At 35.4% G+C, this 10,000-nt stretch overlaps 1 long non-coding RNA gene across 2 annotated transcripts in view; it reads left to right on the plus strand.

Annotated features, from left to right (window-relative positions):
- LOC135212994 (uncharacterized) overlaps positions 1-10,000 on the plus strand; it is a 270,894-nt gene that overhangs the window by 234,853 nt on the left and 26,041 nt on the right. Inside the window, exon 4 of one of the 2 annotated variants that reach the window (XR_010314055.1) lies at positions 5,667-5,750. The exons of the other annotated variant lie outside the window; for it this stretch is intronic. This is a non-coding gene — a long non-coding RNA (uncharacterized LOC135212994). Of the gene's footprint in view, positions 1-5,666; positions 5,751-10,000 lie in introns of those variants that run through there. 2 annotated transcript variants of the gene reach the window in all.

The raw sequence follows: 10,000 nt of genomic DNA on the forward strand, positions 1-10,000 counted from the left end.
AATGTAAGATTTATCCTGTTATTTTTTCTTATAAGGTGGTATTCAAAAGTTTCGTATGTGGAAATGACAAGTAAGGTTTCCGAACATTTATCGTAATTGAAATTTTTCATATACTCAAAGGGCATTCTGAAGGAATCGTTGACTTCTCCATATCATCATGACATTGAAATAACCGATTGAGTCATCGTGGTGACGCAATGGACTATTCTTATGCCAATATTGATAGTGGTCTTTATCTGGTAGTTCATGGTACGTTCGGATATAATTACGATTGATAAGCTCCTTGGAGATGCTCCAGGTTTATCGAGAATATTTCTTTAATGATGAAACGTGCCTGGGGCTAAAAGATAATAGTTAGATAATGAACCCGTAATAAGGCTATATTAGATAGATAACTTAAATCTAGTACTGATTGAACGACATTTACTGAGCTGATTATGAAAGTCATTTCTGCAGTAGACTCAACAATCCGCTAGATTTTTTTTTCATCATATTCTTTCAGGATCTTATGGCTAGGGTGTCTGGTGATCAAGTAGATACTTGCAATGTCTTTTGTTGTGGTGATGGATATATTTTTGTACCCTTGATGATACAGAACTTTAAGACATAATCAGTCTTTTTAACAATGCAGTAGTGACCACGGTTTAAGATTATCAACAGACGAACCACTATGTATGGCCTATGTTTACTACCCTCAGTCCAAAACTGCTGGAGGGACGATCATGTATATCATACATGTATTGGAGAGGAGACAGCATTGCAGAAGTACCCAAGAATTCAAGCCATAGGAGGACCGTAGTTTTTCTGTTGTTCAGTATTAGTGTAGAGAATTATGGAACAAACCGGAAAGGCTGTTGACTTACAAAACAAGTTTCACAAGGCAGAACTCATTTATTATAAAAAATAAACAATATCTGTATATACAATGTTATATATAATCAGTCAATAGGGCTAACATTTGTCAAATTTTAATAAGATCGGATGAGGACAAACTAATTAGAAGAACAAGAAAAAGTAAAAATTTTGTAACAAAAAGCAATGCAAATTGAAACAGCAAAGGTAGTAGGGCCTAACTTAACTGCTCCTTTTTGAACGTTTGAATATGCTTGGATAATAGTAAAGGGACTCCTGATTGGTTGTTAAAGCAATGTGGTACCTCTACGAAACGTGGATGAAGCGCCTCAGTGGCGTGATCGGTATGGTCTTGACCTGCCACCACGGTGGCCCCGACTTCGATTCTCGGGTATTCCATTGAGGTGATAGAGATGTGTATTTCTGGTGATGGAAGTTCACTCTCGACGTGGTTCGGAAGTCACGTAAAGCCGTACAAAAACACCATACAAACAAACAAACAAACGAAACGTGGATGTTGGTGAGAAGAGCGCTCTCTTAATTTATGCAGGACAAGCAGTAAGGGTGCTAATGGAAGGTCCCTGCTGAAATATAACTAGTGGAGGATATTTTCTCTCTGTGGTCAAAATCAGCATTACCATTTAGAGAAGAAAAATAATGAAAAATATTATATCCTGAACTTCGGACATGCAAAGAAGTGAACGGTATAACGTATGATCTGAAGCCTCTGTCAACTTTGTGGATATAGAAGCCCTTACGAGTCAAAGTAAACACTTACATTAATTTAGACGAGTTTGAACGTCTACCTGTTTGAAAGGTAATATACCCATTTCAAAGTTACCTTGGACACAGCTAGATGGATCTCGAAGAACATCACAAGAAGGTATTGGCTTCTTTTATTATAAGCATATCGGCTGTCAGGAAGCAATTTTCTAGATTGAACATTACTTACATGATTGCTTTTATCAATAACTCAATAGCTTACGTCATTGTTTAAAGGTCATTAGCTCAGCAGCATTAAAGAGAGAGATGGAAGAACACAGACTGGCTGTCAGAATTGCGGTCAGTACTCACACAAGCCTCTGGAAACATGTATATATATACATATATACATATATATCTATTATATATTATTATATTATATATAATATATATATTATATATATAATATAAATATAAATATATATATATATATCTATTATCATTCTTTGCCGTTGTTTTTCTTTAAATAAAAAAAAAAATCTCAAATGCGTACAGTGTGCCACCTGCGAAGACGAAGAACATATAGTGATATAGTGCTAATAATAGTAACCATTATCATTATTATACCAGTTCTATTATTGCTGATTATTGCAAACACTGTATCCAGTATAGCTCATGTTTTCTGTTAAATGTTCGTATACAGCATACAATTACATAACGATACATAAATAAGATTAATATTATGTATTTTACGAGTAGTATAAATTATAAACATGTTTCATTAACATATTTAACAAGGACATGCATTTCATCACTTTCGCGTTCAATCATATATATATATATATATATATATATATATATATATATATATATATATATGTATATATATATATATATATATATATATATATATATATATATATATATATATATATATATATATATATATATATATATATATGATTGAACGCGAAAGTGATGAAATGCACGTCCTTGTTAAATATGATAATGAAACATGTTTATAATTTATACTACTCGTGAAAATACATAATATTAATCTTATTTATGTATCGTTATGTAATTGTAGTATGCTGTATACGAACATTTAACAGAAAACATGAGCTATACTGGATACAGTGTTTGCAATAATCAGCAATAATAGAACTGGTATAATAATGATAATGGTTACTATTATTAGCACTATATCACTATATGTTCTTCGTCTTCGCAGGTGGCACACTGTACGCATTTGAGTACGCATTTGAGATTTTTTTTTATTTAAAGAAAAACAACAGCTAAGAATGATAAAAGATGAACCATTAACGATAAAGCGTTGAATCTCACACTATTGCATTTTTTGCAAGCAAGACCGTTTCCCCTTCGTATATTAGTTTTTTCTCTCTTTCTTTCCAAAGTCCTTGGCGTCCTGCCCGGATCCCAGATGTTGTGGCCACAGGGGCGCTTGATGACCTCTCTCTCTCTCTCTCTCTCTCTCTCTCTCTCTCTCTCTCTCTCTCTCTCTCTCACCTCTTGTTCGGGCAAGAGTTCTTCACCTTTCTCGAAGCATTATTTGTTTGGGAAGATGAATATGAAAATATTTTTTGGGATGTGACTGGTTTGAAATTTTAGCGAAGAATTGATGATTTATAGGCGTCTTCAGTATTTTTGAAGCAGGGGGAATTGACAGCAGTCTTGGTGGTAGATTATAAATGATGAAGTATTTTTAAAGCCATAGTATTATTATTATTATTATTATTATTATTATTATTATTATTATTATTATTATTATTATTATTATTATTATTATTATTATTCATGATGTCAAGAACGATGGCATGAATATTGAAATGGACAGTAGATTTTCTATGCAAATATATTTGAACACTTTCTGTTTTGTAAGAGGTTGATCAGCTCTCTTTATCAGGTTCTCACTTCAATATATTATTATTATTATTATTATTATTATTATTATTATTATTATTATTATTATTATTATTATTATTGCTGTTGTTGTTGTCGTTAAGTACAAGGATGTAAATCATATGAGAAATTGCTATAAAGTCTGAACGCAAATTCATCTTGTACCCGTGGTATAGCTGGGTTGCGAGGGCGTCTCGATGATCATACCCTCCGGTGTGGGTATTGATGCCCCATTACCCACTGGAAAAGGACATTGATCTTAGAGGGTTGGGGGGCCCTTGGTATTGTCGCTCCCTTGTAAGAAGTCGCGCCTTCACACCTGTTACAAATTGGGGACTTTTGGCCTGGTTTTCTCCATCTATCAATTGGACGACACCACTTTGTCTCTGTCAGCGACTAGACAAGCTTTAGTGGATGTGGAAAGAGACGGGGGAGGAAAGCAGAGAGAGAGAGAGAGAGAGAGAGAGAGAGAGAGAGAGGAGGCAGTTGGGGTGACTGTTGAGTTCAGGACTTTCAGTCAGGACAAATCCGCCGCAGAATCATCCTGACACGATTCAGGAGTTTCTTGTCCAGGTAGATCACAGTCAGGTAACGATTTTGATTTCCTCTCTCTCTCTCTCTCTCTCTCTCTCTCTCTCTCTCTCTCTCCACACTCTCTCTCTTCACACAACACACACACACACACACACACACACACACAGTGTACCGCAGAGGATACATGGAACACTGGATGTAAATTCTGACCGGTATAGTCTATGTATCTACGTAAGTCATTTTCAGATATTTACACCCAATGTTTCTATATATATATATATATATATATATATATATATATATATATATATCACGTATATATATATATATATTTACTGTATACATGCAATTATTACACCCTCAATCAGTCTTATACTAAATCGTAGAGCGTAATCAAGCCATTGCAGTTATTTACATCACGATAAAAAAAATTAATCAAATAGCCTTTTATAATGGTTTATCCTTCTGAGAATATACGTAGCATGTATGCGCTAGCAAGTACATAAATACAATAGACATACATACATACAATGCAAATAGCAATAGGGTGAAAAGGATGTTGGAATTATTCTACATCTCATATGATTCCACGCCTAGCTCTGAATGGAATTTGAATTGTATATCCTCTTTATTTTAGTTGCAAACTGTGCTATTCAATTATAATTATTATTATAATTAATTAATTGTAAAGATGAACTTGAAGCACAGAGAGAAGATCAGTTATTTAAAAAAAAAAAAAAAAAAAAAATCTCAAATCTTGCTCCGTGCCATAACCGCTATATCGTGAACTCTTGTAGCCTTGGGCACTGAATTGCGCTCTTTCTGCCATCAGTGCACCTCACGCGGTGCACTGTAAGCATTACTTCAGGTTCTTTGCGGCGTACTTTCGACTCATAGCTGCAACTCCTTTCGTTCTTTTTACTTGCATTTCCGTTCATATTGTCTTTCTTCTATCTTACTTCCCACCCTCTTACTTTCAACATTATTTGCAGCTCTGAATGATCTCATGGGTCCTGGCGTTATGTTATTAATGACACATTCATTTTCATTTACTGTTTTGAGTAATAAATTACACATATATTCATGTTGAAGCATTGCTATTTTGTAAATGTCCATTAACTTTTTCTTTTTTGTTTTCGTTCACATATAGATATTGGATTTTGTAGATAATCGTGGATAGACATTGGATTTTGTAGAACAATTGTGGAGATATTGGACCTTGAATATGTTCGAGACAGTCTTGAAGATCTTGGAAATTTAATCTACCTCGGAGTCTTAATGTGGGAACAAAAGTTCCAAAGCCCCACCTATTTCGTCCCGTGGAATCCCCACAAAGAAAAAGTATCACGCCAGCCTAGGAAATATCGCTGAATGGATTATTTCCAACGGATTTCATTGTACCTGGAGCCGTGTTTTATTTCACATTTGACAGGATATTTCTTTCTGCCCAATAATTTCATATTATGAATATTTTAACCTTTAAACGATCAGCCTTCTCTTTAACTACAGAAATCTGGATGGCGTTTTCCCGGACTTGTTTCGGTGAAAAACTAAGAGTCTGAAGTTACCAGAATTGCTCTGGGCATTTCTGAAATGCACTGTAAATTTATTGTTCGTTCCCGCAAGGCTTTGTTCTTGAATAATTCCAATAATTTCAGAGATGGACCATCGTATTTGGCAACTCGGGATGACCACGAAAAGGAGGCACAAGTTACGCTGTATAGCCTTCTCTCCCACTAGAGCAAGTAATCAAGAAGTTTCTTTTTTATTTTTCTTTATTTTCTTTTTTCATCGGGTCAGGAAAATGTACTGTAAGGAGATGAGATATTCTTAGTTTTGTTGGTGATATGCCTCTAGTTGAGTTTCAGAGCACCTAGGTCAGTTTGAGTTATTTTGATGTTGTCAGCAGACTGCCATCCGTTTATTTTGTATTTCTATTATTATGAATATCTTAATGGTAAAAACTGAAACTACTGTGATTCGAGGAGGTCACTAGAGAGGTGAATCGTGGTGAGTTTCTTTCTATAATCAGAGTCTAGCGCCTCAGTGGCGTGGTTGGTATGGTGTTGGCGTCCTACCTCGGTGGTCGCGGGTTCGATTCACGGCCATTCCATTGAGGAGCGAGAGATTTGTATTTCTGGTGATGGAAGTTCACTCTCGACGTGGTTCGGAAGTCACGTAAAGCCGTTTGTCCCGTTGCTGAATAACCACTGGTTCCATGCAACGTAAAAGCACCATACAAACAAACAAACGAATAATTAGAGTCTAAAGACAAAGTCAAGGAAACTATAGGTTTTCCCTCTTGTTCTCCTGTTTGTTAGAACTTCTACATGGCTAAAGGGATTCCAATCAAAGGGTATACCATCAATACCATGTCTCATTTAACTTGTCATTAACTCTTACTACATAGCCGGGCGGAGATCAGTCAAACTGTTTACAAAAATAGCCTTTCAAGCACAGATGGTCAAGAAGGGAAGATTGTATGTCTATTTCTCTGTCTTTCTGTCTGTCGGTCACTCATGTGGCTTGTCAGTGCGTCTGTCACGTTTAGCATACCATAGCAGTTTTTCTTGCACATTTGAAGAGAACCTCGTTCGAAATTGAAACTGATGCTTGCCTCTCTGTCTGTCAGTATGACAGTTACACAGACCATGCCATGTTCATTCACACCGCTACAAAGATAGACCATCAGGCAAAAATGTGGAGGGTACGTAGGGAAGACACGGTGCCTGTTTGCCTGTCCGTTAACGTCGTCTGTCATGCTTACCTTGCCATCGTAACTTGTTCAACGCAGTTGAAAAAGTTTTAGTCAAACTTGGTACCAAGGCAGCACATCATGCATTCAGATGTACACCAAAGACGAGGATTCATGTATTTTTCCACCTGTGTGTGTGTACCTGTCTGTCTGACAGTACGTCTGTTAAGTTTGGCTTGTTATATATGACTCGGTGAATTTCAGTCTATTTTGCCGTTTACATTTGCTAGCACTACGATGTTTTTTTCCTTCAACAATTCATAAATCTGAAGTATATGCGTAGCTTTTCCATTTTTCTCGTAGAAAGGTTTTCCTTCTGATCAGAGGTTAAAACAAAGCAACTAAAATTAAATTTTGGTCATTGTATTTCAAAGTTCAGTTCAGCGTTTCGATTCTTGGAGTCAGTTTCAGATAATAAACAATAACTATTTGCCAGTTGTTTGGTGGCGTTCATGGACAATAACCAGCGGTTTGTAAATATTCGTTTGGAATTAAAATCCGCATCAGCAGTTGACTGTCACAACTGTCGAGAATGAACAATGATAGTTTGTTTACTATAGTTAGAAGAGAAGTAATAAACAATAGAATTCCTGTAGCGTTCACAGCTGTCATTAGATTGCTTGTAAACATCATAGATCAGGTACAAATAATACGCGTCATTTAATAAACTATAAGACAAAAACAGATGTTCCAAAGAAAAAATCTTCGCAATGGTATTAATAACAATAATACATGTAACGGTCGCTTGACTGAAAGCAAATTTCCACGTCCATTGACTAGTTGTTCTCGCTTGTATTTAAAGCTTCTTTGATTTCAAGACCAACCTTACGCATTTGAGCAGCAGGGGGAGGGGGGCGGCGGATGTTTTGCCAACATAATTGTCCTATCGAAGATACAAATAACACACACATTATATGAGTCTGATCACCGTGATCCATATATAGTATCGCATTAAGCTACAAATGTCCTTTAATATCTAATTCACTCTTCCTCGGAATTCATATATTTTCATAAATGTTAACCGTCATAGCTGTGTGGTTAAAGGCGCTTCACTGTTCTTAGGTTCGCGCGCGGGAGCCGACGAAATTATCGATTGAAAATTTCCCTTCGGTTAACATATATGAAAATATATTAATTCCTTGGTAGAGCAAATTAGATATTAAAGGATATTTGTAGCTTAATGCGTATATATATATATATATATATATATATATATATATATATATATATAATATATATATATATATGTATATATATTTATTTATTTATTTATTTATTTATTTATATGTCGTTGTACATTTTTACCTCAGTAGATTATTATTTTGAAAAAAAAATCACACTGGTTTAAGAGTAGTATGTAGATTTGAAAATATATGCACTTGCATCAGTATGATTTTTATTCACGATTTTAGTGACGCATGTAACAATGCAATGTTTATAGAATTATTCCAGGTCTGAATATTCGCCATCCTTATGGCGAATGTTTGCCCAGGAGTAGACTGCTGTCGTCCTTACATAGGTCACAAGGTCAGGTCAGGTTAAATTGACCGAATGCCCATTGAGGCCTCTTTGGGTACAATTTCCCCTAGGGCAGACCTAATGGTCTCTGCGAAATTTTGAGGTTCATTAAACGGTCAGATTTCTTCCCACTATGTTATTAATATATAGATGTCGTTGTAGTATATCTGCGCATTTCGGTATGATTAATGACTGTTTTGGGTGTTGTCGCTGTTAATATTCATAATGTTATGTAAGTTATTGATGTAGTTTGTGGTATCTTATAATTATTACAATAATGTTTTAGTACGAAATGAAATAGATCGTTTGAGTCGTGGTAGTACTTTGATGTGTGACCACAGACAAGAAGCAGATACTGTTAGCACACAACATTCGTGGGGAGGGAGTGGTTTTAGGAACCTTATCCACTCAAATCCTTTTGCTGAAAACAGGAAGAATAGTACGTCTTTTCCTATCTATCATCTATCCTAATCATAATTCCTATCTAATCTATCTATCTACTCTATCCTATCTATTATCTATCTACTATCTATATATATCTATATATATATATATATATATCATATATATATATATATATATATATATTATATAGATAGGTATACTATTGTTGCATTAACTCTAAAAGTTTGATAGTATTGCCGTTTCTTTATGTTGGTATTGCTCCCTTATGTGGACTACTCGTAAACAAAATCTCTCTCTCTCTCTCTCTCTCTCTCTCTCTCTCTCTCTCTCTCTCTTATAAATAGATCTGCTTTCTTTGATATATGAAGGCAAAACGAGGTTGCCCAATCTCGGTGCACAATCCGGTCTCTTATTAGCATTGCAGAAGATGTGTAGCCCGAATTCATCAACACCTGATAAAGCTGCATCTGTTGGTGTGGCTCCGTTTTGAGCTGTTCATTGTTAAAAACGCCGACAAATATCAAAGGAAGCCGCAGAGCAAACAGTCTCTCTCTCTCTCTCTCTCTCTCTCTCTCTCTCTCTCTCTCTCTCTCTCTCTCTCTCTCTCTAGGAGATACGTCTCAAATGTGGCTTTCTCTCTCATAAAGTTTTGGTGTCAGTTTTCTTTCTTTTTCCCAAGCGGATATCACTTGTCACTCACTGAAAAAAATATATCTTGCGGTCTTTAAGTTCGTTCAGCAGGAATCTTATGATAATCGCATGTGAGAACCTCTCTCTCTCTCTCTCTCTCTCTCTCTCTCTCTCTCTCTCTCTCTCAAGATATGTCATTGTCAATGGTATACGTGATGTTACCCTTTTTCAAGTGTAATTTTCTCATTTGTATTTTTAGCTCCCACCTTCTATCTTAGTTTTGTTCACCTCAAAGCGCATACTTCTGAGAGAGAGAGAGAGAGAGACGATTAGAGATAGAGGAAAGAGAAGAGCTAGCTGAGAGAGAGAGAGAGAGAGAGAACTCGTGTTTAAAAGCGTTTTAGTCATAAACGGTTGTATACTGAAACTTCTTATTAGTTTTCTATCACGTTATTTTATACATAAACTTTTTATTAGTTTCTTATCACGTTATCGTATACTGAAACTTCTTATTAGTTTCTTATCACGTTATCGTATACTGAAACTTCTTATTAGTTTCTAAACATGTTATTGTATACTGAAACTTCTTATTAGTTTCTAAACAATTTATTGTATGCTGAAACTTCTTATTAGTTTCTAAACAAGTTATTGTAAACTGAAACTTCTTATTAGTTTCTTATCACG

The sequence above is a fragment of the Macrobrachium nipponense genome, chromosome 42, assembly GCF_015104395.2.
Source record: "Macrobrachium nipponense isolate FS-2020 chromosome 42, ASM1510439v2, whole genome shotgun sequence".
Lineage (NCBI taxonomy): Eukaryota > Metazoa > Arthropoda > Malacostraca > Decapoda > Palaemonidae > Macrobrachium > Macrobrachium nipponense.